Raw genomic sequence first — 20934 nt, 5'->3', positions numbered from 1 at the left:
TCATTAATTCCACTTGAACTGAAGCGGCCTCTAGCTAGGCATTCAGCTCACTTGATCTCACTGAATTATTAACTTGTTAATTAATACTGAACCGTATTTATTAGACTTAACATAGAATGCATACTTGGACCAAGGGCATTATTTCCTTCAGTCTCCCACTTGTCCTTAGGGACAAGTGTGCATTTCCTAATTCCTTTGTCGCTCGATGCTTGCTCTTGAACATAAGGTAAGAGTTGTCATCCTTATTATGTCCAGAGGTGTTCCTCGGTTTCAGAGTTCAACTGATCAAATAAACAGATAATCATAGCCTATGATTCATCCGAGCACGGCCATGCATTTCACAGTTTCTAGCTCTCCGAGTGGCCTTGTACAACTTTTAAGCATCTCATCCCGATTTATGGGAGGACAATCCCAATCTTGTGATCTTGAGATTAGACTTCGTTTGATAGGTGATTACCTGAGCGTTGCCTTTATAGCCTCCTTTTACGGTGCGACGGTTGGTCAACGTCAAAGCAACCAGTTCTCAAACAAGTAATCTCAAATCACTCAGGTATTGAGGATTTAGTGTCTAATAATTTAATGAAATTTACTTATGACAGACTTTCATCTCTTACAGTAAAGTTTCATAGGTCTTGTCCGATACTAGTCTTCCCAAAGTAAGTATCTATGCAAATGATTATGACATTGCCATGTCCACATAGTTCAAGAAACAGAACCACTAGTCATCTTGCATTCTAATCGTCTAACGTTTTCTATGCGTCCAATTTTATAGAAAACTCCGATTAGGGACCATTTTCAACCTTTGACATTCAAGTTCACTTGATAGACATTTCTTAGTCACAGGACTGGTCCTGACAGTCTATCTTGAATATATCGTCAAGTTGAAGGGACTCATCATTTAATAAACCACAAATTAAATGGAAAAATGAATTCCTTTCATTTATTGTGAATGATTAACCAATAATGTTTTACAAAGATTTAAACTCTAAAACTTTAAAACATTAAACAGAGACATCAAAGCCATTCTCCAATATGCTTGATTCCCATAGCTGCAGTGTGCGAGTTGTGCTTCGCTTGCGGCAGAGGTTTAGTTAATGGATCTGATCAGTTCCAATTTTGCTTATCTCGACTTCTTTTCTTTCAACGAACTCTCGTAGAAGGTGAAATCTACGAAGTACATGCTTGACTCTCTGGTGGTGTCTAGGCTCTTTTGCCTGTGCAATAGCTCCGTTATTATCACAATACAGTGCTACTGGTCCTTTAATGGAGGGGACTACACCAAGTTCTCCTATGAACTTCCTTAGCCATATAGCTTCCTTTGCTGCTTCATGTGCAGCAATGTACTCCGCTTCAGTTGTAGAATCCGCAATGGTGCTTTGCTTAGCACTTTTCCAGCTTACTGCTCCTCCGTTGAGGCAGAAGACAAACCCAGACTGTGATCTGAAATCATCTTTGTCGGTTTGGAAACTTGCGTCCGTATAGCCTTTAACAATTAATTCATCATCTCCACCATAGACCAGGAAGTCATCTTTGTGCCTTTTCAGGTACTTCAGAATGTTCTTGGCAGCAGTCCAATGCGCCTCTCCTGGGTCTGACTGGTATCTGCTCGTAGCACTGAGTGCGTACGCAACATCCGGGCGTGTACATATCATAGCATACATTATTGAACCAATCAATGATGCATATGGAATCCCATTCATTCGTCTACGCTCATCAAGTGTTTTTGGGCACTGAGTCTTGCTTAGAGTCATTCCATGAGACATGGGTAGGTAGCCTCGCTTGGAGTCCGCCATCTTGAACCTATCAAGCACCTTATTGATATAAGTGCTTTGACTAAGTCCAATCATCTTTTTAGATCTATCTCTGTAAATCTTGATGCCCAATATGTACTGTGCTTCCCCTAGATCCTTCATCGAAAAACATTTCCCAAGCCAAATCTTGACAGAGTTCAACATAGGAATGTCATTTCCGATAAGCAATATGTCGTCGACATATAATACTAGGAAAGCAATTTTGCTCCCACTGACCTTCTTGTATACACAAGATTCGTCCGCGTTTTTGATGAAACCAAAGTCACTGACTGCTTCATCAAAACGTATATTCCAGCTCCTGGATGCCTGCTTCAATCCGTAGATTGACTTCTTTAGCTTGCATACCTTTTTAGCATTCTTTGGATCCTCAAAACCTTCAGGCTGTGTCATAAACACAGTTTCTGTTAAAACGCCGTTTAAGAAAGCAGTTTTGACATCCATCTGCCATATTTCGTAATCGTAATATGCAGCGATTGCTAACATTATTCGAATAGACTTTAGCATTGCAACTGGTGAAAAGGTTTCATCATAATCCACACCGTGGACTTGCCTGTAACCTTTCGCAACCAATCTAGCTTTGAAAACTTCAAGTTTCCCATCCTTGTCCTTTTTCAGTTTGAAAACCCATTTGCTTCCAATGGCTTGGTAGCCATCTGGCAAATCGACCAAATCCCATACTTGGTTTTCAGACATGGAGTCTAATTCAGATTGCATGGCTTCTTGCCATTGCTTGGAGCTAGGGCTCGTCATAGCTTGCTTGTAAGTCGCAGGTTCATCACTTTCAAGTAATAGAACGTCATAGCTCTCGTTCGTCAAAATACCTAAGTACCTTTCCGGTTGAGATCTATATCTTTGCGATCTACGCGGGGTAACATTTCTAGATTGACCATGATTCTCACCAGATTCTTCTAAAGATCTCTGAGTTTCATCCTGAATGTCATCTTGAGCATTCTCTAGAGTTTGTTGTTCGACTCGAATTTCTTCGAGGTCTACTTTTCTCCCACTTGTCATTTTGGAAATGTGATCCTTCTCCAAAAAGACACCATCTCGAGCAACAAACACTTTGTTCTCAGATGTATTGTAGAAGTAATACCCCTTTGTTTCCTTTGGATAGCCCACAAGGATACATTTGTCAGATTTTGGATGAAGTTTGTCTGAAATTAATCGTTTGACGTATACTTCACATCCCCAAATCTTAAGAAAAGACACATTTGGAGGCTTTCCAAACCATAATTCGTATGGAGTCTTTTCGACAGCTTTAGACGGAGCTCTATTTATAGTGAGTGCAGCTGTATTTAGTGCATGTCCCCAAAATTCTAATGGAAGTTCGGCCTGACCCATCATTGACCTGACCATGTCTAGCAAGGTTCTGTTCCTCCGTTCTGACACACCGTTCCATTGTGGTGTTCCAGGAGGAGTCAATTCTGATAGAATTCACATTCTTTCAGATGGTCATCAAATTCATAGCTCAGATATTCACCGCCTCTATCAGACCGCAGTGCCTTGATCTTCTTGCCTAATTGATTCTCTACTTCACTCTGAAATTCCTTGAATTTGTCAAAGGATTCAGACTTATGCTTCATTAGGTAGACATAACCATACCTACTGAAGTCATCAGTGAAAGTGATAAAGTAGCTGAAACCACCTCTAGCATTTGTACTCATTGGTCCACATACATCTGTATGGATTAAACCCAATAGTTCATTTGCTCTTTCTCCAACTTTAGAGAAAGGTTGCTTTGTCATTTTGCCAAGTAAACATGATTCGCATTTACCATAATCCTCTAAGTCAAATGGTTCTAGAATTCCTTCCCTTTGAAGTCTTTCTAAGCGTTTCAAGTTTATATGGCCTAATCGACAATGCCACAGATAGGTGAGATCTGAATCATCCTTCTTGGCCTTTTTGGTATTTATGTTATATACTTGTTTGTCGTGATCTAATAAATAAAGTCCATTGACTAATCTAGCAGATCCATAAAACATCTCTTTAAAATAAAACGAACAACTATTGTCTTTTATTATAAAGGAAAATCCCTTAGCATCTAAGCAAGAAACTGAAATGATGTTTTTAGTAAGACTTGGAACATGGAAACATTCTTCCAGTTCCAAAACTAGCCCGGAGGGCAACGACAAATAGTAAGTTCCTACGGCTAATGCAGCAATCCGTGCTCCATTTCCCACTCGTAGGTCGACTTCACCCTTGCTTAACTTTCTACTTCTTCTTAGTCCCTGTGGATTGGAACATAAGTGTGAGCCACAACCTGTATCTAATACCCAAGAAGTTGAATTAGCAAGTATACAGTCTATAACGAAAATACCTGAAGATGGAACGACTGTTCCGTTCTTCTGATCTTCCTTTAGCTTTGGACATTCTCTTTTGTAATGGCCTATTCCATCACAATAAAGACAGCTTGATGTGGACTTGTCCTGCTTTGATTTAGCATTGCCCTTGGACTTTCCACCTTTCTTGAATGGTCTCTTTCTAGCCTTGAGTAAATCTTTGGCTTCACAGTCCAGTACTATTTCAGCCTTTCTGACAAGGTGAATAAATTCTGCAACTGTTTCTTCTCTTGGTTCACTTAGGTATTGTTGCTTGAAGCGACCAAACCCACTGTGTAGTGAATTGAGCAAGACAGAGACTGCCATCCTTTCGCTTATTGGTGTTCCTAGTAGACTTAGGCGATCAAAATATGAACACATAAGATCCACATGGAACCTCAGTGGGACGCCTACCCTCTGTTTAGTGCGAAGGAGCTGAACATGTGTTTCTTGGACCTCCATCCTATAACACCTGTTGGGAGAACTAACCTTTAGTCCAGACATTGATTCAATCAACTCATGGACGTTCAGGTCCCTGTCCTCCGTACTTCCACGACAGATATCCCTCAGATTCTTGATGAGCGTAAAAGGTTCATAGGCTACAAACCTTCTAGCCCAATCATCAGGGATATTGTTCAGCATGAGACTCATAACCTTTTTGAGATCCGCATCCCAGGCGTAAAATCTCTCAGGGGTCATGTCTCTGGCATAGTAGCTTGGCATGGGATGTGATAGTACATACTCAAGTCCATTGAGTTTGACTATTTCAACTAGCTTAGCTTCCCATTCAAGAAAATTTGTCAGGTTCAGCTTGACCATAAGCTCAGAACCTATGATGATGTTTTGATTGTTGTTTGCCATATTAAAACTACAATTGAAAAGAATAAACAAATAAATAACCATTCACAGTTTCTCTTAATAAACTTAAATTCTAGCATACATGCATAATTCAATGTTTATTAAGCATTTTATTCAAGTTATGTGTTCCGGCAGGTGTGAATAAAATGATTCCAAGATCCTAAAATCATTGAAGAACTAAGCACAGTTTGTCGACTTAATCCTAGAACATCTTAGGTAAGCAAAAGCCTTTTGCTAATAGTCTAGAAACTATTCTTGGTTGATAGGTACGTCTAAGAACTTATTAGGTAAACCTATCGAATTTGCCACGACATAAAAGGACTCCTTACTTATATCGTTGAGTTTCACCAAAACTAACATGTACTCACAATTATTTGTGTACCTTGCCCCTTTAGGACCAATAAGTAACACCTCGCTGAGCGAAAACTATTACTAGATTGATGTAAAGGATATCCAAGCAAGTGTATATTTTGGCATGGCACCTTTTAACTCAATTTTTAAGTTTGGAACTTAAGGCTCTTACTATGTTGGTTAGATTTTAAGTGAACTAAAATCCTTAATCATGCAACATAATCAAGCTTTTGATCTCATGCATTTTAAGACATATTTAAAGCAATAAATAACTTAAAACATGCATAAGATATTTGTGATCTAGTATGGCCCGACTTCATCTTGAAGCTTTGACTTCAAAGTCCGTCTTGAAAATCTCCGTGGGAGGCACCATTTTCTTCAAATAGGATAAGTTATAACTAATTACAACTATTTGATGGTACGCAGACCATATTTGAATTGAAAAACAACTTTGGTACTTTAGACCAATTACATTCAAATTAATGGTACGCAGACCATATTTTCTATCCTATTTGGGCCATACTAGTCACTTCATAACCTGCAAAACAGTACATATACAATATATACCATTCACCCATTCATTATCATGAATGGCCCACATAGCTGGTTAGTAAAACACATTATGCATCACGTAAACATTTGCAGCAATTAATCAAGGGCACCAATAATCTACCAATTATTCAGTCCTTATTAATTCTAATCGAGTTGTTTTAACCTTAAGGATTTGTAGACCTAATCAAGAGTTTATGACTAAAAAGTGCTCCCACTCAAACCAATAAATTCATATGCTTTACTAATTTTAAACATAAAATTGTATTTCTAGTCTAACCGGAAACATACAAATTTAATTAAAATTTAAAGCTCATATAAATTTATAATTGAATCCAAAAATTTAATTTAATTTCAGTCGCATTTAAATTAATTCATGATTTTAATTTTAGTAAAATAATTAGAATAAATTCCATTTATTATAATTATAATATTCAAAATTAAAATCCAAGAAATTAATTCAAATTATTAATTTTAAAATTAATTTAAATTACGTGAACTGAAATTTTCAAATTAAACATTCAAAACGATCTAATCGAAACGCAAACACCCTACGCGTTGCACGCCCATGGGCTGTACGCACACAGCCATTGCTGGCCATGTGCGCGCAGCCCATGCGCTCGTTGCATAGCTGCTGCTGTTCCATACGCAAGCCTCCGCACAGCGCCCACCGCACGCGAGCTATCGCTCGCAGCGCGCGCGCGTTACCGCGCTCGCTGGTGCGCGAGATCGCTCGCTGGTGCGCGCGAGCCATCGCTCGCTGGGGCGCTGCATCGCTCGCTGGTGCGCGCGAGCCATCGCTCGCTGGCGCGCGAGATCGCGCGCTGGTGCGCGCGAGCCATCGCTCGCTGGCGCGCGAGATCGCTCGCTGGTGCGCTGTGCGCAGCGCTCGTGGCACGCGAGCTTGCGCTCGCTGCGCACGAGGCTGCGCGCTGTTATGCGAGGCAGCGCGCGCTGTGGCGCAGCTCGCTTGCTGCCCACACGCGACTGCCTTGGCTCGCCCCTCGCCCATGCCCATCCGTTCATTGCTCGTGGCACACGACACAAGGCAGGGCTGCTGCCTTGTGCTCGTGCACTACGCCCTTGCTCATTGCATTCGTGCCGCACGGGCGACGAGCTCCCTTGCTCGTCGTCGCATGCCCGCATTATACAACACCCCTTAAGGGTAACACGAAGCGTCCATTGCTTCGTGCGTGCAAGTTATTTGAACGAATCGCATAAAAATTTAAAATTTATACTTAAAATTAATGACAAATTAATAAATATTATTAATTTCATAATTTTAGGGCGAAAAATCGGAAATTTATTATCCAATTGATTTCCGATTGTTATGGATTCAGGTCTAGGTCATAAAAATTTAAAATTTATCGTAAATTTACAATTTTTTATGGTGGTTTTTAATCATAGGTTTCTAATTAAATTACAATTAATTATGAAAATCAAATTAATTCTAAATTATTCTAATTTTCAACAAATTAATCATAATTACAAATTAGATTGCATAATTAACAAGACTAGGCATTCAAACTTGTTAAACATATGCAGTAGGTCAATCAAAAATTCAAGATTTATCAACAGGAATCGCAAATATTTAATTTAACATCTTAAATTTACGAAATTTTGCATCCGAAAAACTAAAACCTTCGAAAAGTCATAGTTAGGCTTCGAATTTGAGAATTCTGGGTTCGGCAGAAAAATACTATTTTTGTCAAAATTTTAGAATGCCTTTTACATGCGGAATTGACACAAAAATCACTCAATTCGGATGAGTAATGAAGAAACTGCCGAAAAACTGCGTACATATAATTAAATAAACGCAATTTGCAATTAATTAACAATTACGAAAATTAATCACCCCTTTTAATTCTTGCAAATTTGTAATATTTAACCATGTTCATGCAATTTAGATTATGAAAATAATAAGGGGCTCGTGATACCACTGTTAGGTTATGATACATATGACATTTACATAAATCATGCGGAAACAACCATTAACCCAGGAAACATATTATTTACACATAATCATATAGCATAATTAGATGCATACTCTTTGTTGCGTGCCTTCCCTAGCTGCGCCCGAACCGAACAAGAACAAGTCTTTTAGGACTCCAAGTGTCGTCCCTCCGTAGAAAGTCCACAGCACGTCCGGATCCGCCTTAAGATTGACCAACTAGAATCGCCCTTAAGGTACTCAGAAAATTCGGCACTTTTGGGGCAAGATGGGTGTTTGAATTTTCTCTCAAAAAACTCACTTTTGAATACTTTGAAACTTGTATATAAATTATGACCCCTAGGCCTTTATTTATAGAGTTATGGAAAAGGAATCGTAATCCTAGTAGGATGCGAATTAATTGGAATTAGAATTCTACATGAATTCTACTTAATCAATTTATCCAATAGGAATAGACATTTAATCATACACTGACTCTTGCAGATTCAGGAATCTCGCATGAGCTCAAACTCACACACACACGGCAGCCACAAGGGCTGCCCACGCATGCGAGCAGCAGCCCACGCAGCGCGGCCCACGCATGCGCGGCCTTGTGCGCGCTGGGCTGTGGCGTGCGTGCTTGCTGGGCGATGGCCTGGCTTCGTGTTGGGCCTTCGTCCGGCAGGCCTCGTCCGATGCTAATTCGTACGATACGCTTCCGATTAAATTTCCATTTCCGGAATCTATTTCCGATACGAACAATATTTAATTTTTCCGATTCCGGAATTAATTTCCGTTTCGAACAAATATTTAATATTTCCGTTTCCGGAATTATTTTCCGATTCCGGTAATATTTCCGATTCTGACAATATTTCCGTTTCCGGCAATATTTCCGATTCTGGTAATATTTCCATTTCCAATAATATTTTCCGATACGTACCATGTTTCCGTTTCCGGCAACATCTACGACTTGGATAATATTCATATTTCCGATACGATCCATATTTCCGTTTCCGGCAATATCATCGTTTCCGGAGTATTCATTTCTTGCCTGTGACGATCTTAGCTCCCACTGAAACCAAGATCCGTCGGTTCCGAATATTCATAGATGGAGTATTTAATGCCATTAAATACTTGATCCGTTTACGTACTATTTGTGTGACCCTACGGGTTCAGTCAAGAGTAAGCTGTGGATTAATATCATTAATTCCACTTGAACTGAAGCGGCCTCTAGCTAGGCATTCAGCTCACTTGATCTCACTGAATTATTAACTTGTTAATTAATACTGAACCGTATTTATTAGACTTAACATAGAATGCATACTTGGACCAAGGGCATTATTTCCTTCAGAGGATGCTGCTCCTGGATCTCCCCAAACCTGACCCTGCTACACAATCTTTGCTTATCCTACCCCATATAATCTTCTGTCCATCAAACATTTTATTTTGTTTTGCTGGCTCTTTGAACAATTTTTTTTGGTGTTGGTTTTTGGATGCGCCAAGTTTATGACTAATGCTCATTAGTGCGCTTTTCCTACGTTCTGATAGTTGCCCCACTCTGACTTGTAGAATTTTTGCTTGTGTTGTGCTATATGTTGCGTTTATCTTGTTCTGCTTGCAGGGGTGCGGTCAAACTCGTTGACCGACTTGAGCTGCATGATGACTATCTGCTTGCTAGGGTAATATGATTCCCATATCCACCTTCTTCTTCTTCTCTTTTGGTTCGGCGTTTTTCCCTACTCCCTTTTTGATAATTCCAAAGGGGGAAGATATTGAGAGGACAACTTGTGTTCCATTATATTTGTTTTTATACTTGGGTTTACCACCTACGCGACACATCTGTTCCTGGTTAAGTTTTTGACTCTGGATTGTCAGGTTACATATCTCATTCCTTAAGTTATTTACTCCTATCAAGTTGTAAGGTTGTCATCATCAAAAAGGGGGAAATTGTTGATTCCTGGTTTTGATGATGACAAGCTCACCTTCTACTAATAGTTCGTTTTGGAGAATGTCAGGAACAGGTTAATATCTAAAGAAGAACAAATGCAATACCGAAGCAAGCTAGGGAGCTATGAAGTAATTAAGTTCGAAGTACGTGGCAAGATTAAATCAAGGATCAAATCAAGCAGATTCTATAAGGGTCGAAAGGTATAAGACCAGTGTAATTTAGTACAAGCTTAGTATGGGAACAGAGTATTTTGAAGAGTCCTAGTTATATCGTGAAACGAAATCAATCAGTTTTTACTTTTACAAAAAGATAAACGTCAAAGTTTTTAAACTGATTTTACAAAACTGTTTGAAGTTATACTCTTGAATTTGAGTTAACATATAACTCTCAAAATACGAAAAGATTGTTTTTACCTAAACGCGTTTGAAGTAAGATTTGCGAAAATCTATCTATTAAAAAGAGTCCTAAACTGTGTTGGATTTGAATCTAGGGTAAACACTTAGATTCTTATAAATACAACCTTTGTTCTTTGCGAAACTTTTTTATCAGACTTATTTACATCAACCGGAAGCTTTCAGGTATCACCCTTAAAGTCTTAATCTTTAAAGAAGTCTGTTCCTGTTCCCATATAGAGCAGTATTTGTTACTTGGTCTTATATCGTCTGTTACTAGTTAATTAATTCTTATACGTTTGATTAAGGTGTTGAGTTATTGTATGTTAAGCCTGAGTCAGGCTTACTTGAGCAAGAGAGAAGATCTCACGAGAGATCAGTGAGTAGGAACAGTTGAGGGACTGTTTCCATAAGGGAAGGAACAAAGAGGGTTGTTCCTAGTCATCTGCAATCAGAGGCGATTGGCAGAGTGTGGCCCGAGTAGATTAGGTTTGTAAAGAAACTGAGTTGTTTTGCCTAATTAGTAAAAGTGTTTAAGTCCCCAAAGGGGCCGTGGTTTTTTCCTCTCTATTGGGCCTAGAGAGTTTTCCACGCTAAATCTTGCTTGCATATTTTACTATTTCTGTTCCTTGTAGTTTAATTTTTATAAATACGTAAAATATCAATTCACCCCCCTCTTGAGGAACTCTGTAAAACTAACAACAAGGACTAACCACCAACACCAGCACCAAATCCCCCCTACAGCAACAACATACACCCAACACTTCTGACAATAGCCAAAAAAAACAACTAAACTTGCCAACAGTCAACATAGAACAACAAAGGAAAATATATTACCCCTAGTCTGACCCATGGCAGTCATCTAAGCACCAACCTGCAACACAACCAACCAAACTGAAGACCACCTGCAACCACCAACCCCAGACCAACCTATTGCACCACCAACCTCAGACCAACCCCATTACATGCTTTTGATTTCCCTGCCAAAAACAACGACTTCAGTTTGCATTGTCCTACAAAACAATTATACTGATCATCAGAATAATATAAATAGTTCTTACACAGATTATATTATTAAGGCTACAATAATAAATATAATAATCAGTTGATGGTGTATATCTCAGCAGGAAATGTGGCGCTGAAAAGCATAGTCTGTCTAGAACCTGGTGCCGGCATATCCATCTACTGGATAATCTTACATATCTGAGGCTCAAAAGCCATATCCAGCATTAATTCTATCTACCTGGTCTAAATACAAATACCTGATCAAGCGAAGAGACACTTTGCCTCTCTCAATCATATCAACCAAACGCCGAGGTGTAGCTAAAAGAATATCCACGCCTCTTGCCAACTTTGCGGAGCTGCATATAAAACAAAGTATAGTGACAGATTAGTTCATATAATCTTTTATTATCTTAAGTGAGCCCATTCTTGGGAATACAAGATAATTATCAGCAAAGCTAGGCGCATAAAATCTTAACGGCCCACGAGGGAGACACACTATGAGAGTTAAGAACCAATGATGCGGATTATCATTATTTAATCGCAAGCTCGAGCTTTAAAGAGATCAAACTTTAAAATTCATTCACAGAATATATTATTAAGGAACTAAGGCTACCATAATAGATATAATGATTAGTTGATGGTTTAAAGGTGATTCTTGAACAAGAGAGAAGTAAGAGAAATAGGTTCACTAAGGTTCATGGCACCAGAGCACTAAGGCAGTTTAACATATATTCTGTAGGGATGTTCTTACTACAGATGGTCAGTTGGGAAACTCCATACAGTGGATCCAGAAATGAATATCAAGTTTCTAGAAATATTAGGTCAGCTGTAATGTCTGCCGCGCTAAAAAAAACTGACAGAAGCAAACTGACAAACCCTGAGGTTAGGCAGTTCATTGAGAAGTGTCTGACTGAATCCTGTATCTGAGAGACCCACTGCAAATTCCCTCTTGAATGACTCGTTTCTTGCACCGATTGTTTCTAGTACCTTAACAACAGGTAGTAGTCTGAGAGTGGGAGAAACTGTAGGTAATCAGGTGGCTAGCATATCCTTAAATATGTCTAATATTTCCAGTAAGTTTCACGCTCAAGTTGGGTACTTTGGTAATTGATTTATCTCGATCATTCCTAAGTCTTAGGGTCTAACCATTAGGGATAAGAGAAAGAAAATGATTGCAGAAGAAGCTACTACATAAACAAGAAATATAATGTGCCACCAATCTAATTTCCTCCACTTTTAACCAAAAAATGTGCCACCAATAATGAAGTGCCAAACTTAATACATGTTTGGGGGAGTTAGCTGACTCATGGTAGCTTGGAGAACAGGTCCTTAGAGCTCTTTGATCACCTTAAAGGACTTGAACAACTTGGGGAAGACGAGTCTTTACTCTCTTCACTAAGAAAATGGTGTAAGTCAAAATTTGAGCTATAAACTCTCTTATTAAGGTTCTACTTGGCTACTATATAGCACCCCATAAAGCAACTGACATTAGAAAGCAAGACCAAAAAAGGGTCAGGGTATATACCTTTTGCTTGCACCAACCCAGTTCATTCATGGTTCTTATGAGCTGCAGAACCATGAATCCATCAATAGTATTCTGTTGAGTTCGATCCTACATGATGATATAAGAGATTACTAATTATGGAAAATCAAGATGAACAAAAAGATCCTCGAAAGAAATGTAGTGTCCTGTAACATGTATCTTGTCTTGTCTTATTACAAACTTTAAGACAATCATTCCAATCACGTAGATTTCATCTAATAAATTACTGCAGAGTGCAATGGAAAAGTGAAGGCTTTACTATCAAAATCTCATAATTAAGGATTTCTTGTCAACCAAAGCAGTGCCAATTCACTTATATTGTGAACAGCACGCACACATAAAACAGACATTATAAGCAAAATAAGTCTAGAATTTCAAGGAAACTATTATTACGACTGCTAAACAGTAACTAGCCTTAAATTAAGTTTAAGCCTCCACCGCATTCTACAAATGAAAGTTTGCAACAGCATCTAGAGCTTTCCCTCTCTTTTGTTCATGAAGAAGATACATGTACGATGAAACAAAAATTCATTAAAAAATAAAAATGAACAACTTATGTTGATTGCCTACATCTATATCACCTCATGAAATGGCATAGCACCATAGCCATTTCCTAAATGGCTGGAAGAATCACAACAAAGAGAACCAAAAGCAACAATCTCATCAATTTCAGGCATTTATAAGACAAAAATTCCATGATAGATTAGCAGAGCCTAAAACATTACATAAATGGCTTATTCAAAATACATAAGAGTCTTTTTTCTTATATTTTACCAACTTAAGTATTTTTGTCGAAACGCTAAATTCCTAAAATCTCACTAATCACTTTACAATCCAAATAAATAATACTTTTCTCTGATTTTCCCAACATCCGTTGATAAAAATTGATTTTATTTTATTAAAAACTTCGTCTCATCCGTGCGTTGCACGGGACCTAATCTAGTATGCATAAAAATAAAGTGCTACAAAACTACTCCCACTTTTCATAATCGGTCGTACTTCCTCCGTCCCAGATTAATTGTTACACTTTCCTTTTTCGGCCGTCCCAGCTTAGTTCTTACACTTCTAAATTAGGAATGACCCCACAATTATTATATTGTCTCTTTCTTCCCACTAAATTTCTTTTGGTCCCCACATCCTCTCTCATTCAATTAAAAAAATACCCCACTAACTTTTATCACATCTACTTTTTCAATAAAATAACAATTGATAACCAAACAACAACAACTTATCACCTAACACTTTGTGCAAAGGTAACTATAACAACTAATCTGGAACGGAGGGAGTATTTATTAATTGGTGCTTTGATGCCCTCAACCTTTTATATTCTGAATTACAAATAAGAAATTATTATTCATGAAAATATCGTTTTAAATTAACTTATTACTCAAATATTTTATATGGAATCTAGAAATCAAATACGGAGTAAGCAATTTTTTATGTAAAAGAACATAAAAATACGAAGTACCAAAACATATCAAGGGAAGTCATATTTTTTATTTTTTTTGTTTTCCTTTTTTTAGATGATGAAACAGTCATATTCTTCTTCTTCATGAACAAAAGAGAGGTTTATCGGAAATTAAGTACGAAGTACCATGTTTTGACTGTTCAAAATATTTTTATGACTGTCATAAACATCGTACGTTTATCGGTTTTTTCATGAAATGCCCCCGAGGTTTGCTTTAATGCACCAAATACCCCTAAACTTTTCAGAATGCACCAAATACCCCGAGGTTTTAAAAAATAACACAAAATGCCCTTAATGAGCATTTTCCGTCCATTCCGTTAACCACCACAAACGCCTAGAATTCTGGACTTAACGGAATGGACGGAAAATGCTCATTAAGGGGATTTTGTGTTATTTTTTAAAACCTCGGGGGTATTTGGTGCATTCTGGAAAGTTTAGGGGTATTTGGTGCATTAAAGCAAACCTCGGGGGTATTTCATGAAAAATCCGTATTTTTTATTGTTGTTAGCACCGACTTCCCTTACCCTTGTTTTATTCTTTTAGCATTTTCTTTTTCATCTCATTACCCATTTGACCATCTATCAATCTACATTTCTTCTTCTCGCCGGAAACCACCGCCCTAATTGTAAGCCACCACTTCTCTTCCTTCTCCTTGTCCTCTTCACTCTACCTTGTTGTTCCTCTTTTCTCACTTTGTTTGTCACGAGAGTTTAGAAAATTCTAGCACATCTAAACTTCGATAAATGCGATTTCAATTGGAAACCCTAACTTTGCTGTGCCAAATTCCCTCTCAGAAGCATCAGCGGCGAGAAGAAATGAAGCATTACCGCTGGTCGTAACACATCCCCTACAGTCATACAGTTGTTTCTCCAATTCCAACATGGTCTCCCCCTTCACGCCTCTCTCTTTCTTCCATAATTTGTTTTTTTTATGCACCTTTAATTTGCAAATGATGTAAACTGAATTAATGTTTGTTGTAAAATTGGAATTCATAAATGTCAAATTTCATTTTCTTATATTTATAATTTGTTTAATTGATGTTTTTGTTTGAGCTCTCTTCCTAGTTCCTATTTACGGTTCTAATCGATTAATTTATATAAATTTGCTTATTGTTGTTTAATTTGTTTGATTGTAGATGGCCTGGCTGGTTTCTTCAACTTAGGTCGGCGGTTTGAGTTTTGTGTGTAATATTTCAATCTCTCGAAGAAGGGATGGTAAGATTGCGTTTCTAAATATTATTTCTCTGGGTGGACTTGCTATTCGTTTTTTTTGCTTTACTGTTTCGTTTGAATCTTCTATGTAGAAAAATGCTCTGAATATAAAATCAGTGTTCTAACCATTTATCTACGCTAGAGAAACTTCAATCAACTTGTCATGTTAAATTGATTCAAATGAGCTTGTTTACTGATTTCTCTTTGACTATTCTGTGAATTAGATTTCAAAAGTTATGAGCCTTTATATTGTGTTATTATATATGTTTGAATTGGTTTATAAGCCAGACCCTTTACAATTTAACTTCTTTATTATGTTAATTGAATTCAAGTCAGAGGCAATGATGCATTATTTATGTTTGATTGGAGCTATATTTATATTTAATCATTTTCCTTTTCTCAACTTTTGAATTTAAATTTGTCTAATTTTCTGTACAACCTATAAGATTGAACGTAGTAAAAGATACGGAGTAATTTATACTGCATATTGGATTTAGCAAGATGAATACGTACTAAACAAACTCCAAAAATGGGTTTAGACCAAAGACTTGGAGTTCTAAGGGATAATGAAGATAGAAAACTACAATTAGCACTACATATGAACTACTGAACCTTATGTTTAAAGGTGAAAGTGTTTTTGTGTTGTTCATTTGATTTTCCTCTTATTCTTTTTAGTTCAATTCTCATTAGCTCAATTGTCTTTTGAAATATAATGCTGCCTTATTTCTTTGAGTTACACTTGTTTTATTTGATCAGCATTCAATATTCTCTAATCAGTTACACATACTCAGTGTATGTAGTACTCCGTATAAATCTATTCCCAAAACAACTAATTAGGTAGTTTGGGAGACTATAATATAAGAGATCAGCGTAGTGAATAATTTGATGTGTGGAATTTTGTGCTAGATTATTAAGTAATCAGTTACTTGTAGTCGGGCACCCATTTGACTGCTTATTCTCCCCTATTCTAAGTAACTGAAGTTTAACATACTACAGGTGATCATATCCTTGTAAAGATTCACTGCTGGATGCATTTTTCAGTTGGTAATAGTACCACCAGAGCCATGGAGGAGTTGCTATGGGTGCTGCACTACTTTTTCCAGCTAGGTCATAATTTCACTAATTGCAGCACAGCTGATAATTTTAGCCACAACAATATTGTTGGAAAAGGGATGGATTGGCTGATGGATCTCTTGTGGTAGTTTCTTACTGTTGTACTGAAATTGTTGCTGGTGGCTTCTAGATTGTTGATTTCCAAGTTATGTTTCGCAGGTATGTTGAATTTTTTCTCTTTTTGTGGACATGATATTGATTTTTCTTAGTCTGACACTCTGCGTAGTCGCTAGAAAGCGTAGCCTTTGTAAGTCATTTGAGCTCATTGTACTTGTTTTTCATATCCTTTTTCGTTTTACGTTTCATTTAAAATTTGGTACTATATTCTCTTCTAGTATAAGTTTGCATTTAGGTGATCAGATTATATTGCACAGAAGTTAACACAAAATCTATTCTTCTTTTTTTTTTTGTTGCAGTTTTCCCGTTTGCCCGTTTGCAGATACACTGAAATTTTGAGGGGTGCTGGAAGATAATTGGAAGTAGATAAAGAGAATAACATGTATTTTTAGATTTATATTTTTAAATGAGTACACTTTTCTCATATTAATAATTTGTCATGTCGTTCGACCATGACATTTTTAGGGGAACTATATATGTAATGCCTTTAATTATTTATAGATATATTTTTTTTGAGTTAATGGTACCATTATTTGTTTTGTCATAAATTTTTTTGGTTTGCTTTAGCTATTTGATTATGATTACGTCTTATAATTGATCGTACTTGGAAATGTATGAAGTAAAATTTTGTAATTTAAAGCAAGATATATAATAATGTCAAATAAATGAAATAATGAAAAATATTATAAAATTGCAATAAAAACCAGGTGGAAGTTTTAGATATTTATGGTTGCTCCTAAATGTAAGCCTTTAGAATCAACTTTTAATATTGCCTCAAAATATGTTTTGAGGCAATAATACATGTTAGCCTCTAATTATATTTGGGGCAAGAATATACAAATGCGACTAATTATATTTTGAGGCAAGAATGTGTTGTTGCCTCTAATTATAATCTGAGGCAAAGATATAAGTTGCATCTAATTATATTTTGAGGCAAAGATATAGGTTGCCTCTAATTATGTTTTGAGGCAAGGATATTGTTGCCTCTAACTGTATGGGCTTTTAGAAGCAACACATTATGTTGCCTTAAAAATGGGTCTTTAGAGGCAACCAATAATTAGCGACGGACTTATTAGAGGCATCCACTTTTTTGCTTCAGAAACCCATTAGAGGCTAAATCCCCATTTTTAGAGGCAATTATGACTTGCCCCTGTATCCGATTTTTCTAGTAGTGCAAAACGTATTATTTTGAGTACTCAATATTTTAAAGGTCAAATACCAATTATTTTGGGTCGTTTAAAATTAGTTGAAAAATTGGGATTATTATTTTATTTAATCTATAGTATCCGATATTTTTTTTTTATTCGGAATTTCCGAATAAATTTTATTTAATTCAAATTACTGTAATTTCTTTTTCGAATTTTCTTTTCTTTTTTTATCCGAATTTATTTTATTTATTTTTTTATTTTATTCGAATTTCTCGAATGTTTTTATTATTTTCGGATTTTTCGAAATTTATTTATTTAATTATTTGATAATTCTTATTAATTTTCGATTTTAATTTTAATAATTTCAACTAAGTTAGGAGTTATTTCTTAATTAATTTCGAAAATTAATATTACTTCCAAGTGAGGAATGAGTAGATTAAGAAGGGCATATTAGTTTAAGTATGCATTTTATGTGATTATGTGATTTATTAATTGTCATGTATGTGTTTTGACCATGTTTTATCTTGCTTTGTGTGATTATCTGCATCATAATTCATGTTGAGCATATACTTGTGCATTGAAATTGTATGGCTCCACGAACTATTTATTGTATCCTTTTTGGGTTGGAATTTCTTTGGGAACGCGTTAGTAAGACTTTTTAGTTGTGAATTTTCAGGATTTAAGATGCTACCTTCTAAGTTCTCAAGTCTAGGATGCCTAGAGAAACTGGATAACGAGACTCCTCATATGTATGTTCAGAAGACTGTGTTTGCTTGCAGTGACTTTGCTTCAACCAAGGATATGCCACATCTTAGGCATAAGGATATGATAGCTAGTATAGTTATTCATTGTTTGCCCCATAAGAACCCTTACATAGACCTTAAGAACAAGTTCAGTGACATGCACTATAATGATGGTACCCCTAATTGGTACAAATATGGGACTGGAGATGGTAGGTGGAAGTATGATACTGAGGTTCTCACTACTATCTTAGAGGTTGCGAAAAATAGTTATGAGGATGGAAAATACTCTGCGGGTCTAGGTATGGGCTATGGAGGAGAAGAAAGTGATGGTGAAGATGGCATGATGCATGATGAGCAAGCTAATGATGTTGAGGAGGATGATGATGATGTAGTTGAAATTGAAAATCCTAATCCTGTAGTTCCCGAACCAACAATTGAGATATCTAGTAGATATGAGGATGAGCTTGAAGAGGACAATGTGGTTGACAGTGAGCCACAACAGGATGATGAGGCTATGGATGAAGATTTTGATCCGGAAGAAGACTTGGATGATCCTAATGATCAAGACTTCACTCCAGAGCAATACAAAGAAAGAGATGATCGTCGTGATAGGTTATGATACATATGACAATTCATAAATCATGCGGAAAAACCATTTAGCCAGGAATACATATTATTTACACATAATTATATAGCATAGTTTAGATGCATACTCTTTGTTGCGTGCCTTCCCTAGCTGCGCCCGAACCGAACAAGAACAAGTCTTTAGGACTCCAAGTGTCGTCCCTCCGTAGATAGTCCACAGCACGTCCGGATCCGCCTTAAGATTGACCAACTAGAATCGCCCTTAAGGTACTAAAGATTTTCGGCACTCTTAGGTAAGAAATGTGTCTGAATTTTCTCTCAAAAACTCACTTTGAATACTTGAATAATCTATGAAAATATGTGACCCTAGGCACTTATTTATAGAGTTATGGAAAGGGTTTTGGAATCCTATTAGGATACTAATTTATTTAATTATAACCCTACTAGGACTCTAATTAAATAATCATTATCTAATAGTTTTAGGATTTAATCACACTTCGAATCCTGATTGCTTCAGGATTCCCGTACAAGCAATGCACGAGCACCGTACACCCGCGCAAGCCTTGCGGCCCACGCTAGGCGCACAACGCTCGGCCCATTGCTGCGCTCCGCGCGCGCGCGCCCAAGGCCTTGGCTGGGCCTGGCCTTGCGCTGGGCCTGGTCGAGGCTTGGCGTGCGCTGGTGTGCGTTGGCTCGCTGGGCGACGGCCTGGCTTCGTGCTGGGCCTTCATCTAGCGGGCCTCGTCCGATGCTAATTCGTACGATACGCTTCCGATTAAATTCCCGATTCCGGAATTCATTTCCGATACGAACAATATTTAATATTTCCGATTCCGGAATCAATTTCCGTTTCGAACAAATATTTAATATTTCCGTTTCCGGAATTATTTTCCGATTCCGATAATATTTCCGATTCAGACAATATTTCCGTTTCCGGCAATATTTCCGATTCTGGCAATATTTCCATTTTCCGATAATATTTTCCGATACGTACCATGTTTCCGTTTCCGGCAACATCTACGACTTGGATAATATTTATATTTCCGATACGATCCATATTTCCGTTTCCGGCAATATCATCGTTTCCGGAGTATTCATTTCTTGCCTGTGACGATCTCAGCTCCCACTGAAACCAAGATCCGTCGATTCCGAATATCCATAGATGGAGTATCTAATGCCATTAAATACTTGATCCGTTTACGTACTATTTGTGTGACCCTACGGGTTCAGTCAAGAGTAAGCTGTGGATTAATATCATTAATTCCACTTAAACTGAAGCGGCCTCTAGCTAGGCATTCAGCTCACTTGATCTCACTGAATTATTAACTTGTTAATTAATACTGAACCGCATTTATTAGACTTAACATAGAATGCATACTTGGACCAAGGGCATTATTTCCTTCAGTCTCCCACTTGTCCTTAGGGACAAGTGTGCATTTCCTAATTCATTTGTCGCTCGATGCTTGCTCTTGAACATAAGGTAAGAGTTGTCATCCTTATTATGTCCAGAGGTGTTCCTCGGTTTCAGAGTTCAACTGATCAAATAAACAGATAATCATAGCCTATGATTCATCCGAGCACGGCCATGCATTTCACAGTTTCTAGCTCTCCGAGTGGCCTTGTACAACTTTTAAGCATCTCATCCCGATTTATGGGAGGACAATCCCAATCTTGCGATCTTGAGATTAGACTTCGTTTGATAGGTGATTACCTGAGCGTTGCCTTTATAGCCTTACGGTGCGACGGTTGGTCAACGTCAAAGCAACCAGTTCTCAAACAAGTAATCTCAAATCACTCAGGTATTGAGGATTTAGTGTCTAATAATTTTAATGAAATTTACTTAT

General features: G+C 37.4%; 1 long non-coding RNA gene across 3 annotated transcripts; it reads left to right on the top strand.

Moving 5' to 3' along the window:
• The first annotated feature begins 14666 nt into the window (after positions 1–14666).
• LOC110793349 (uncharacterized) lies at positions 14667–17135 on the top strand. Of its 3 annotated transcripts, XR_008919061.1 has the most exons (5): positions 14667–14798; positions 14968–15056; positions 15309–15387; positions 16381–16656; positions 16914–17135. It is a non-coding gene; the product is annotated as an uncharacterized lncRNA (long non-coding RNA). The 3 variants fall into 3 exon arrangements; XR_008919062.1 differs by having other exon boundaries at positions 14721–15056; positions 16381–16744; XR_008919060.1 differs by having other exon boundaries at positions 14724–15056.
• Positions 17136–20934: the final 3799 nt, after the last annotated feature.

Source organism: Spinacia oleracea, chromosome 4 (assembly GCF_020520425.1).
Source record: "Spinacia oleracea cultivar Varoflay chromosome 4, BTI_SOV_V1, whole genome shotgun sequence".
Classification (NCBI taxonomy): domain Eukaryota; kingdom Viridiplantae; phylum Streptophyta; class Magnoliopsida; order Caryophyllales; family Amaranthaceae; genus Spinacia; species Spinacia oleracea.
Note: the sequence above shows the minus strand (reverse complement) of the source record. Positions and strands in the feature narration are given on the sequence as shown.